The following is a 13,249-nucleotide window of genomic DNA, read 5'->3' as shown; positions in this document are numbered from 1 at the left end:
CTCTTTGATCCTTTATTTCAAATTTTTTGATGTAAGGGTTTTTTTGTCTTCTCTAAAAACTTAAACTGCACTTTTTTTTAATACATGTGAATTCTTAAAGAAATGATGAATGATGGTTTTCTTTTAATGTAAGACGACAAAGGATATCTATATTTATATAAATAGATAGATAGATAAATCTTCTAACCGTCAAAAGTATGTGACAAGATTTTAAAGGTGAATTACAAAGGAAACCACCTTTAAGAAAAGACCAACACCCTTTCTTGGCTACAACACTTGCTATACATTTTGGATATGCATCTTATACCACAAATTTAGTTGTTATAGCAGCAGAATCTATATTTTTCAGTCTCACCCATCTTTTGGAAATACCAATCTTTATATATATATTAATCGTCTGGTCGAGTAATAATAATAATACCAAGAAGTAACTTAACAGGAGAAGGAAGAAATTGAGCCTTGAGAAATATTTTCCAACGGAAAAGTAGGTAAATAAACCTTGTCCCCATTAATATCATCTGTAAGGTTAGCTTCTCTTTTTTTTTTTAAGTATTTGTCCTTTCTAAAGTGGCAACTCAGGTACCACTCGACACTGTCAACATTAAACTCTTTGCATCAATATATCATTATTAGTATTTGTTGCAGCTTCTTATAAATATAGAGATCAATATCTACTATTTTGCCATACAGTTTAATGAAGAAACATGTTCATTTATCTTATTTGGGATTCAAGTTCAGTTATTGATGTACAAATTAGGATTTCTGTCCAAGCCGAATGATCATAAACTGGTCCAGCTGAATTTAAAAATAAAAAATAAAACAGATAAATCAAAGACAATTCCATGATGCTTATACAGTAATATAAAGTCGTCATTTTTCTACCTAATAGTGATTTCAAACATAATATACCATTGAGTTGTTATTAACCCGTAAAAGTATTAAATACCTTTAATTTGTTAATATTACTTTTTTGACTCATTTGGTGATTACATGGTAAGAAACGTCTGGTACTTACCTTTTAATTAATTAATTTAATTAAAATATTAAATTAATCTGACATCGATTCATTTTGAAAAGAAAAAAATTATTATTTTTTATTTTCCATATCTCATTTTGTCTCCTCGTTTACATCATCAGAACTTTTGTTAAATATCATCTACATTATTTTGATGAATGATGACAATTTTTATTTCACGTTTTCGATCAAAATTTGCCTCCCATCTTTTCCAGTTCTTCTTAGAAGTTTCGATCTTTTTTTAAAAAAATAATTTGACCTCACAAATTTAAAATTGAATCAGATTGAGGATATTTACCATTTGTGCAATCCCTATTATCGAATTTGCCTCCATTAAGAATGATAATGTATTTATTGAAGTACATCATTTTTTCTCATTCTCTGTGAGTTTTTCTTTTTTGGAAAGAGGATGTACTTAAATAAAGTAAATAATTAATGAAGATAACAATTTAAATATGATGTTTTTTAATTGGTGTTTGGCAGCAAAAAAGAAACTCCCACACAACGTTATTTGCGTGCTCAAAATCAGGTGAGAAAATGGGTTGAAATGATATATATACATATATACAGATATTTATAACTTTCGTGAGGTAATAAAACGTTCACAAAATTAAGGTGTTTTTTTGAAAATTCGGAACAATTTCAATGCTGGCTTTAATATTTTCTCATATAGATATATATGAATTTTGAAAGTTTGAGGGACATTAAGATTGATCAACATTTTGGGTTAAAAAATATGTAAGTTAATTTTGTCATATATATATATTTATATATATATATATATATATATATATATATATATATATATATATATATATATATATATATGAAAAAAAATCAAAACATTAATAAGAATAATAAATATGACAAATCTTATACAATTTTGTTGCCTTTGACGCGGTGGGTTGACATTCGGTGAGAATGTATAAATTCTCTCAACTAGAGATAGGTCCGAGTCTCACTAAAGGCAAATTTTGTTTGTTTTTTTCAATAATAAACATTTTTTTATTAATATAGTGTTGTTATATCAATTATTGATTATTAAATATCGACGCCATTTATAAAAAATTCTGTGTATGCCACTGGTCAGATGGATATTCTATACAAGATTTAGGTTGATCACAATCAGTATTTAGTTAAGACGATCTCATATCAATATTTTGAGTGTTCCAACAAGTTTAGAACATGTTTCAGGAGTGGTATGAAGATTTGATCCACATCACAATGGGTTTGGTTCAGTTTTGAGCTATTGATGGACGTTCAATTTTATCAGACATCGATTCGATTCTTCAACATTTAATTTTAGAAAAGTGTATGAACAAAACTAATTTAGTTGTTTTTCTTTTACAACTTCGAATCAATATTTCTAAAATAGTTTATTTTTTGTTAATGAGGAATAAAATAAGGACCAAATTATAGTAATATGAGTGATAATACGAGTTTAGAAAATGCTTTATCTAATAACAATATTAATTTTTGGACATGTGTATCCCATTTAATTTTTATAGATCCATTGGAATGATAACGTTTTATGAAAACACATGCAATGAGTGATAAAATATAACAATTACAAATAAATTTAAGTGTGACAAGAAATAAAATGGGAGCGTATTTTAATAGTAAAATTGATTTCTTTTATGCAACCAAATATAAATTTTGAACTCAGATTAGTAATTTACGAGTTTCCAATAAAGCCTTTGAGCAAAAAAAAACAGACTTACAGTAATCAGATATACATTGAAAAATAAATTAATAAAGTCTAATAGAAAGGAAACACACAAATAAAAAGCAGAAAAGAAAAAATATAAAAAAATACAACATAACGTCATTCTTGAGACTTTAATCATTAAATATCAATGGAAAAAAAGTACAAAATCAATGTATAATTTATTAAGTTTTTATCTACTAACCTCTTCCATCATTAATCAAATATAAAGAGTCTTTTCCATCGAGTCAAACTAAAATATATCAAATAATACAATAGTGATAGAATGAAAAAAGATAACCTTGGACAGGTATATATCAGGACCCAAGTCTATCCCCTAGCCGAGAAATGGTACCTAGGACCATGAATGATCCCGAATTTTCCTCGACCTAGCATATCACACATACCATATAAAGTATTGCAGAAACTAAAACATATGCTTAATTAAAAAAATCAATAAACTCACTGAGAGTATATTTCTATATCTAAATTTATTTTAGAATGATATATAAGTCTATTGCGACATAGCCCCCCGGCTACCTCAAAATAAAGACAGGGTAAAAAATTGACAACAAAAAACGATGGAGTCCTCAAATGAGAAGAGCTCACCAAAAGCTCAGTGGAAGTGTTGCAAACTCAGTAGCCACAAATTTTAAGTGTGAATACCAAAATCTACATCATAAAAATAATTAACAGAAAAAAAGATATGTGTTAGTACGTGCAATGCATTTAGTATGTAAGGATACCAACATACTCATATAAGGTAACATGTAGAGAATACAATGAAATATATATTCAAAAAAGTTTAGTCATAATCGTAATAATAACATATAGAGGAAACAATGAAATATATATTCTAAAAAGTATAGTCATAATTGTAATAAATGGACTGAAAAGAAACAATTGAAATCCATAAATAATATCAGTTCTAAGACCTTGTTTCAAAAGCATACACATTTTTGAGTCTTAATCAGTACCCTTGCATAATCATGTACATAGCATATAATATTTAAAACGAACCATATAGACTTAAAGTATATCACAAAAAGATGTCTAACTAGATATAACCGACATACACCATATGAGCTTATGATGTCCAACAGCTAATCAAGTCGGGAGGGTTATCATATACCTACTCAGAGTATAGGACCATATCATATCTATGTGGATCCACTAATATCAATATAATTTCTCACATACTATAGTAACTTATGATCACTAGACAAAATTAAGAATACTTACCCACTAATGTAACACTCTGAAAGTCCATGACCTAAGTTAGAGTCTCACATGATGAACTAAGATTTAAAACATTGTTTATAAACCTAAAATAATGTTTATAAACCATTTAGGATTTTTCAGATTCAACGTGTCAAGAAACCTCCATTACGTCCGGAAACTAGTGAAATTGAACTAGTTGACATCTCTATGTTGTGTGAATGTTTGGGAGTATCATATCGAGTCTAAAACTTGTAAAAAGATTTTAAATAGGTAAAATATAGTATGTAGGGTCGAAACGTCAAGTAATGAATCTCCAAGGACCACCTGGAGGGTCCTTGAAGAGGACCCGAACATGAGCAAGCAGGCTGCCAAGAAAGTGGAGGCTTTTGCGCATCGCGCAGCCAAAACGAGGAGGCCAAAAAGTTGCCTCGCGGCATGGGGTCTCCACGAGGTCCACATCCTCTACCAAGATTTTAAAAATAAAAGTGGGAAATTAGCCTCGCGACGCACAGCCACTTCCCAGATTCCTTAGTGTAGTATTTTAGTCAATTTGACTTTACAGAAAGACCCAATTAAGTGAGGAGTCTTTTGGATGATTTAAGAAGTAAATATATATTGAATAAGGGTCTGTTTTTAGTCATTCACTCATCCAAATGAAATCCCTAAATCAAAACCCAAAAGGTCTCACCTCTCTCTACTTTCTCCCTCTATTTATCCACCATTGAAGGATCAAGTAAAGTTGGAGAAGAATACCAAGTTCTCAACTTTTCTTCTCAAATTTTGTGGAGTAAGATTCGTTAAGGTATGATCTCTTCACTCTTGGTATTCCTTTACCAAGAGGTCCTTTCAAAGTTGATTTCTAGATCACCCAATTCCAATGAGTTTTTCTCTTCTTACGAGTTTTCTTCTAAACTTGAAATTGATGATTGATTATGACCAATTGTGATCAGCCATGGATAATTGAGGGTAGATTGTTGAGTAATTGATGTTAATTAAGGAAATTTCGTATGGATCATATCCCTTTCCCCAATTTCCCCAATTCTTAAATCTTGTTTATGAATTGATAGGAATAGATGAATGTATTGATTGTTAGACTTGTTTTATCTACCCTAATTCATTCATGGACTGACTAGGATGATATTTTGTTGGGAATGGATCAATTTCTTGATGAATTCATGACGAACCATGTTTCCCCTAACCCTAGGTTATGAATTGATGTTAACTTGGATAATGATTGACCTACTTCTTGTGTTAATTACTATTGTATGATGTTATTACACCTATTGACGGATGAAATTTGATTGTATGAGGGTAAGACCAATGATGATCGCTTTTGAAAGAGAGTTGGTATGACTTTGTGATTTTAAACCTTTAATTCAATTGTGATGACTTTTACTTTGTGATGAAGTTCAATTGAAGCATGTCTTGTGATTGAATTAGATAGGTGTTGGTATGATAATGAATTGAAATATCTTGATTATGTAATTGTGATATTATTCTTAAGATGTAACAATATAAGGTTGGTTATGAATTTCCTATGTACCTTATTATGACATGATGATGATGATGTGCTAATCTCACATATTAGAGTTTCATTGAAAGGACATTCTCATGCAATTCCTAATGAGCTAAATGACTATGATATACAAGGGGTTAGTCTTTTATGGCCTATACTATGTTATGATGATTAATAAAGGCTTAAAGACAAATCAAAAAGGGACTCTAGCTTAGCACCAAGTGAACTAGTAGTGAGGAGTGTCCTTTCTCAATGTGGGAAGGTAGGTTCACTATATTCATGAGATTGGAGACTATAATGCAATGTGAATAAAGAGGGCCCCAAGTATATCTCCTATTTCTTGAACTATGTTACCCCATATGAATACTAGCTAGTGGATTCACCTAGAATGTTATGTTCATGTTTTTGTACTACCTTGACAAGTAGTTCACCTTCTTTCGGCGTAGGGTTTCATGACAACGGATTCCACATTTAGATCTTGTGGTCTATGTCAATTAAGGCAAGTGTTCCCAAAAGAAAAATTAGGTACAAGGTGAACACTAACTAGGATGACTTAAGGGGTTTGACTTAGTATGGGTAGGGGTATGAGACTCTACGTAGACATTGCACAAGTTGACTCTAAGGAGAGTCTTAGGAGGTTGTTCTTATGTAGTGATGCTTAGGAAATTCTCATTTTTGTTTTCCTATATCATGCCTCTAGAGCCTACTTTATGTATTCTTTCACCTAAGACTTTTATTGTGGATATAGGTATGAATAATCGAAGAGAAGCTGCACGAAGGGCCGAGGAAGGGATTGCTAATCCCGGGGCTCAAGACAACCAAGCTCCTCTTCAAGACAATCAAGTCCCTCCACTTGAAGAAGTTGCTATGGGCAATTGAAATTCAGTTGTTCCTCCACCGATGACAGATAAAGGGTAGATTTTCTCAATTTGGCCCAACCCATGACTTCACTAGCTAATATCATCACTTTTCTAGTCCAAGTCATGACGACCCAAGCGAATGGGGAGGTTGGACTCCGTCTGCCTCAACATGCTAACACTATGGCATCTCGTTTGAGAGACTTTACTAGGATGAACCCTCCTTTGTTCTACGGTTCAAAAGAGGATGAAGACCCTCAAGATTTCCTAGATGAGGTCTATAAGATCCAATTTTCTATGAATGTGACTACGGGCGAAAAGGCCGAGTTAGACGCCTATCAACTCAAAGATGTAGCGCAAACTTGGTAAACCCAATGGAGAGGTAATAGGGTTCTAGGAGGTGATTCGACTACTTGGGAGATTTTCAAGAGGGATTTTATTGATCGGTTCTTTCCTAGAGAGTTGATGGAAGCTATGGTGGAAGAATTCATCAATCTTCGTCAAGGAGGTATGAGTGTACTTGACTACTTCTTAAGTTTACAAAATTTTCTAATTATGCTCCATCCTTGGGTGGATAACCCAAGGGATGAGATGAGTCGTTCTCTTATGGGAGTGTTTGATGAATTGGTGTAAGAATGTCATTAGGCTATGCTACATGAAAATATGAATATTTCTCATCTAACGGTTCATGCTCAACAAGTGGAAGAAAGTATGTTTAGGAGGAAGAATAGAGAGGACAAGAGGGCGAAGCATTTTGAAAGTGGTTCTTTAAAGGGGAGATTGGAAATTCAATATAAGCCTATATTCAAGAAGTGGTTCTCTAATAAAGTTCCTTATAAGTTCCCTAAGGCTCGGGATTATAGGGTGCCTAAACCTAAGTCTCAAAAGGTAATAGGTACTACTTCGCCAAGAAATAAACCAACTTATGGAAAGTGTGGCAAGAAACATTGGGGTGAGTGCCTAGTAAGGATAGAGAATTGTTTCGTATGTGGTAAAAGTGGTCACAAGGTTAGAGAATTCCAAATGAGAAGGGTAAAGACAAGATTAGTGGACAAGCAAGTGGTTCAAAGGTTGATTCTCCGAAAAGAATCGCTTTTATGATCTCCATTCTAGTGCTGAATAAAATAGTCTCCCGATGTGGTGACCGGTATGTTACAAGTCTTCTCTTTAAATGTTTATGCTTTACTTGATCCGGGTGCTACCTTGTTATTTTTTATGGTAGCTAAAAAGTTTGATATTTTTTCCCGATATCTTGAATGAACCTTTCATGGTGACAACCCCTATACGTGAGTCAATGGCTGCAAAAAGGGTATTTAGAAATTTTCCTATAATGTTGCCCAATAGAGTTGCTCATGTTAAATTAGTAGAACTCTATTTGGTTGATTTTGATGTTATTTTGGGTATGGAATAGTTTCATGTTTGTTTTTCTTCCATTGGTTGTAGGACAAAAGTTGTTAAGTTTAATTTCCCTAATGAACCCGTCGTTGAGAGGAAAGGGGGAAGTTCCATTCCTAGAGGTCGTATCATTTCTTGTCTAAATGATTGTAATATGATCTCTAAAGGGTGTCTATACCATATTGTAAGATTCAAATATTTAGACTCCACAGTTTCTCCCATTGAGTTAGTCCCCGTAGTGAGGGAATTTTTGGAGGTCTTTCCTAATGATCTTCTCGGAATTCCTCCCGAATGGGAAATTGATTTTGGTATTGAATTGCTACCAGATATGAATTCCATATCTTTTTGTTCTTATCAGATTACTCTGGCCGAATTAAAAGAGTTGAAGTCTCAACTCAAGGATTTACTAGACAAAGGCTTCATTCAACCTAGTATTTCCCTAGTGGGTTCCCCGGTTCTATTTGTGAAGAAGAAGGATGGGTACCTTGGGATGTGTATCGATTACCGACAACTTAACAAAGTGACAGTTAAGAATAAGTATGCTCTCCCTCGGATTAATGACTTATTTGATCAACTCCAAAGGGCAAGTTACTTTTCAACAATTGACTTAAGGTTTGGATATCACCAACTTAGGGTGATAGATAAAGATTTTCCCAAAATGGCCTTTCAAACAAGATATGGTCATTATGAATTTAGGGTGATGTCTCTAGGATTGACTAATTCCTCGGCAAAATTTATGGACCTAATGAATCGGGTGTTTTGAAACTATGTAGGTGCCTTCGTGATTGTCTTCATAGATGCAATTTTGGTGTATTCTAAGAATGAGGGTGATCATATGGGTCATTGGAGGGTGGTGTTACAAGTCTTAAAGGAACGCCAATTATTTTCAAAGTATAGGAAATATGAGTTTTGGTTAAGGTCAGTGGCGTTTCTTGGTCATGTCACCTCTCGTGAGAGTGTAGAGGTTGATGTACAGAAGACTGAGGCGGTTAGAAATTGGCCTAGACCTTTGGATCCAATGGACATAAAAAGTTTTTTGGGTCTATTCGGGTACTATACGAGGTTTGCGGATGCTTTTTCATCCATTGCATCTCCTTTAACTACTTTGACCCAAAAAAATGTGAAATTTGAGTGGTCGGAGGCTTGTGAAAGAAGATTTCAAACCTTTAATGATAGGCTAACCACCTCTCTGATGTTGACTCTACCAGAGGATACTAAGGGTTTCGTTGAATATTCTGATGCATCCTAAGTGGGATTACGTTGCGTCCTTATGCAACACAGGAGCATTATAGCATATGCTTCTAGGAAACTTAAGGGTCATGAGAAGAACTACCTAACTCACGGTCTTGAGTTAGAGGACGTGGTGTTTTCCTTGAAAATATGTAGGTATTACCTATATGGTGTTCATGTTGATGTGTATATCGACTATAAAAGTCTTCAATATTTGTTTATTCAAAAGGAGTTGAATCTCCGACAATGAAGGTGGTTAGAATTGTTGAAAAATTACGACATGAGTGTTCTCTACCACCCCCGTAATGCCAATATGGTTGTGGATGCTCTAAGTCGTATGACCATGGGTAGTGTGTATCATGTTGAAGAGAGCAAGAAATACATAGTGAAGGATGTTCATAGGTTGGATCATTTGGGTATTTGATTGGAGGATTATACTAATGATGGTTTTATGGTCCATCATAATTCAGAGCCGTCTTTGGTGGTTGAGGTAAAGTCTAAGCAACATCTTGATCCATCATTCATGGAGTTAAAGGAATCGGTTCTTGGTAAACTTAGTGAGTCATTCTCCATAGGGGGATGGTGTTTTGAGATACCAAAGGAGGTTGTGTGTGCCCAATTCATGGTTCTTGTTATTCAATTCATCGATTCTACTAAGATGTATCATGACCTTAGAGAAGCGTTTTGGTGGGATGTCTTCAAAAGGGACGTAACGGAATTTGTTGCTAAGTGTCCAAATTGTCAACAAGTGGAAGCCGAAGCCGAGTGACTTACTTCAATAAATCCAAGTTTATACTTGGAAGTGGGAAGACATTAATATGGACTTTATAGTGGGATTTCCTGGGACTCGAAAGCAAAATGACTCTATAGAAGTGGTGGTGGATATAATCACAAAGTTTGATGATTTTATTTACATTAAGTCCACATACTCATCTGATTATTATGACAAGATCTATATAGATTATATTGTGAGTCTACATGGTATTCCGTTATCCGTCACATCGTATATGCGCACAGTTCACATTTAATTTTTGAGATTGATTCAAAAAGGGTTGGGTACAAGAGTGAAATTGAGCACCGCTTTTCATCCTCAAACGGATGATCAAGCGGAGCGTTCTCAACTCTTGAGGATATGCTTAGAACTTGTGTGATAGGTTTCAAAAAAAGTTTAGATAAGCACTTTCATTTGGTGGAGTTTCTTATAACAATAGTTATCATTCGTCTATAGCCATGACTTCTTTTGAAGCTTTTTATGGTAGGAGATGTAGATCTTCTATTGGATGGTTTCAAGTTTGTGAGTCTTCACTTCTTTGTCCCAACTTGATCTATAGGACCTTGGATAAAGTTCATTTCATAAGGAATAGATTGCAAACAACCTGTAGCCGGTAAAAGTCTTATGCCGATAATAGGAGAAGATACTTAGAATTTAAAGAAGGTGATAAAGTGTATTTGAAAGTTTCACCTATGAAAGGGCTGGTGAAATTTTGCAAGAAGGGAAAGTTAAGTCCTCTTTATGTGGGTCCCTATGAAATTTTCCAAAGAATTGGCAAGGTTGGATATGAGTTAAGATTACCTAATGAGCTAGCTTCGTTTCACCTTGTTATCCATGTATCCATTCTTATGAAGTGCATTGGTAACCCTGAATCCATACTTCATATTGAAGGTCTAGGTGTGGATGAGAACCTCTTCTATGAGGAGGTTCCAGTTGAAATCCTTGATAGACAAGTGAAGAAGTTGAAGAACAAAGAGGTGGCCTCCGTAAAGGTGTTATGGAGAAACCACCTAGTTGAGGGAACAACAAAAGAGGCTGAGACCAGCATGAAGACCCGTTATCCTCATCTCTTTGATAACAAAGGTTTTTTTTTCTCTCCTAATAATGAAAGTAAAGGATAATTTGAATTTGACTTGTTTTGCAAAAATATGCATAGTTATGATAAAAGTCTGTTAAAATATTTTTTTATGGAAAATGCTCATTTGCTTGATTTGCATTTATTTTTGTATTTGGTATGGTGTTGACTTCATGAAATGATATTGATCATGTTGATGTTCTTTGAAATGAGTTTTTGGCATAAGTGACTCTTTATGTGTTGATGATCTCAGGTGGAAGTTGAGAAAGAAAATTCCTCAAGTTGTAATGTTAAGCTCTTACATGAAGTAATTGATGTTTCGAGTTGGTAGGTGTAAATTACATGTTGATATGTTGATTTTAGATATGAATAATGATTATTATATTCATATTGTTGGTTATGTTTCTAGGATTGAGTCTAACATTTCCCTACAAAAGATTTAAGTGTCATTCGGGGATGAATGTTCCTATGGGGGGATAATGTAACACTCTGAAAGTCCATGACCTAAATTACAGCCTCATATGATGAATTATCCTTTAAAAACTGCTTCAAAGACTAAAATAATGTTTATAAACCATTTAGGAAGTTTTAGAGTCAAGGCGTCAAGAAACATCCATGACGTCCCGAAACTAGAGAAATTGAACTAGTTGACATCTCTATGTTGTGTGAAGGTTTGGTAGTATCATATGGAGTCTAAATCTTGTAAAAAGACATTTAATAGGTAAAATATAGTATACACGGTCCAACATCCAGTAAGAAATCACCAAGGACCACGCGAAGGGTCCTTGAGGAGGACCCGAACATGGGCAAGCAGGCTCCCAAAGCAGCCTGCGCGCAGACAAAAAAGTGAAGGCTGCTGCGCATCGCGCAGCAATCACGAGAAGGACAAAAATTTACCTCACAAAACAGGATCTCCACGAGGTCCACCGCCTCAATCCGTATTTCAAAAATAAAAATGGGAAATTAGCCTCGCGATGCAAAATCACTTCCCAGATTCGTTAGTGTCGTATTTTAGTCAATTTGACTTCACAAAAAGACCCAATTAAGGGAGGGGTATTTTTATTAATTTAGGGGGTGACTATATATTGACTAAGGGTCAGTCTTAAGTCATTTTTCACTAATCCAAATGAAATCCCCAAATCAAAAATCCAAAAGCTCTCACCTCTCTCAATTTTCTCTCTCTATTCATTTACCATTGAAGGATCAACAAAGCTTGGAGAAGAAGACCAAGTTCTCAACTTTTCTTCTCAAATTTTGTGGATTAAGCTTCATTAAGCTATAAGTTCTTCACACTTGAGATTCCTTTCACTAAGAGGTCCTTTCAAAGAATATATCGAAATCACCAAATTCCAAAGAGTTTTTCTCTTCTAACGGGTCTTCTTCTAAACATTAAATTTGTGATTGATTATGACTAATTGTGATTACCCGCGGCCAATTGAGTGTAGATTATTTATTAATTGAAGTTAATTACGGAAATTTCATATGGATCATGTCCCTTTCCCCAATTTCTCCAATTTATAGATCTTGTTTATGAATTGATAGGAATTGATGAATGTATTGCTTGTTAGACTCATTTTATCTACTCTAATTGATTCATGGACTGCCTAGGATGATGTGTTATTGGAGTTTGATCAATTTCTTGATTAATTTATGATGAACCTTATTTCCCCTAACCCTAAGTGATGAATTGATGTTAACTTGGATAATGATGATGCAATTGACCTAATTCTTGTATTAATTACTATTTTATGATTTTATTAGACCTATTTATGGATGAAATTAGATTGTTTGAGGGAAAGACCAATGACGATGTCTTTTGAAGGATAATTGGTAAGACTTTGTGATCTTAAACCTTTACTTCAATTGTGATGACTTTTACTTGGTGATGAAGTTCAATTGAAGCATGTCTTGTGATTGAATTAGATAGGTGTTGGTATGATGATGCATTAAAATGTCTTGACTATGTGATTCTGAGATTATGCTTAAGATGTAATGATATAAGGTTGGTTATGAATTGCCTATGGTCCTCATTATAACATAATGTTGATGATGTGCTAATCTCACATATGAGGGTTGCATTAAAAGGACATTATTATGCAATTCCTAATGAGCTAAATGACTATGATATACAAGGGTTTAGTCTTTTATGGCCTATGTGAAGTTATGACTATTAATAAAGACTTAAAGACATTTGAAAAAGGGAATCTAGCTTAATACCGAGTGAACATATAGTAAGGAGTGTCGCTTCCTAATGTGTGAAGGTAGATTAACTATTGTATTCATGATATTGGAGGCTATAATGCAATGTGCATAAAGAGGGTCCCAAGTATATCTCTAGTTCTTGAACTATGTTGCTAGTTGATCCACATAGAATGTTATGTTCATGTTTTGGTACTACCTTGTCAAGTAGTACACCTTCTTTCGGTGTAGGGTTTCATGACATCAGATTCCCCATTTATATCT

Source organism: Solanum lycopersicum, chromosome 7 (genome assembly GCF_036512215.1).
Source record: "Solanum lycopersicum chromosome 7, SLM_r2.1".
NCBI classification, from domain to species: Eukaryota; Viridiplantae; Streptophyta; class Magnoliopsida; order Solanales; family Solanaceae; genus Solanum; species Solanum lycopersicum.
Note: the sequence above shows the minus strand (reverse complement) of the source record.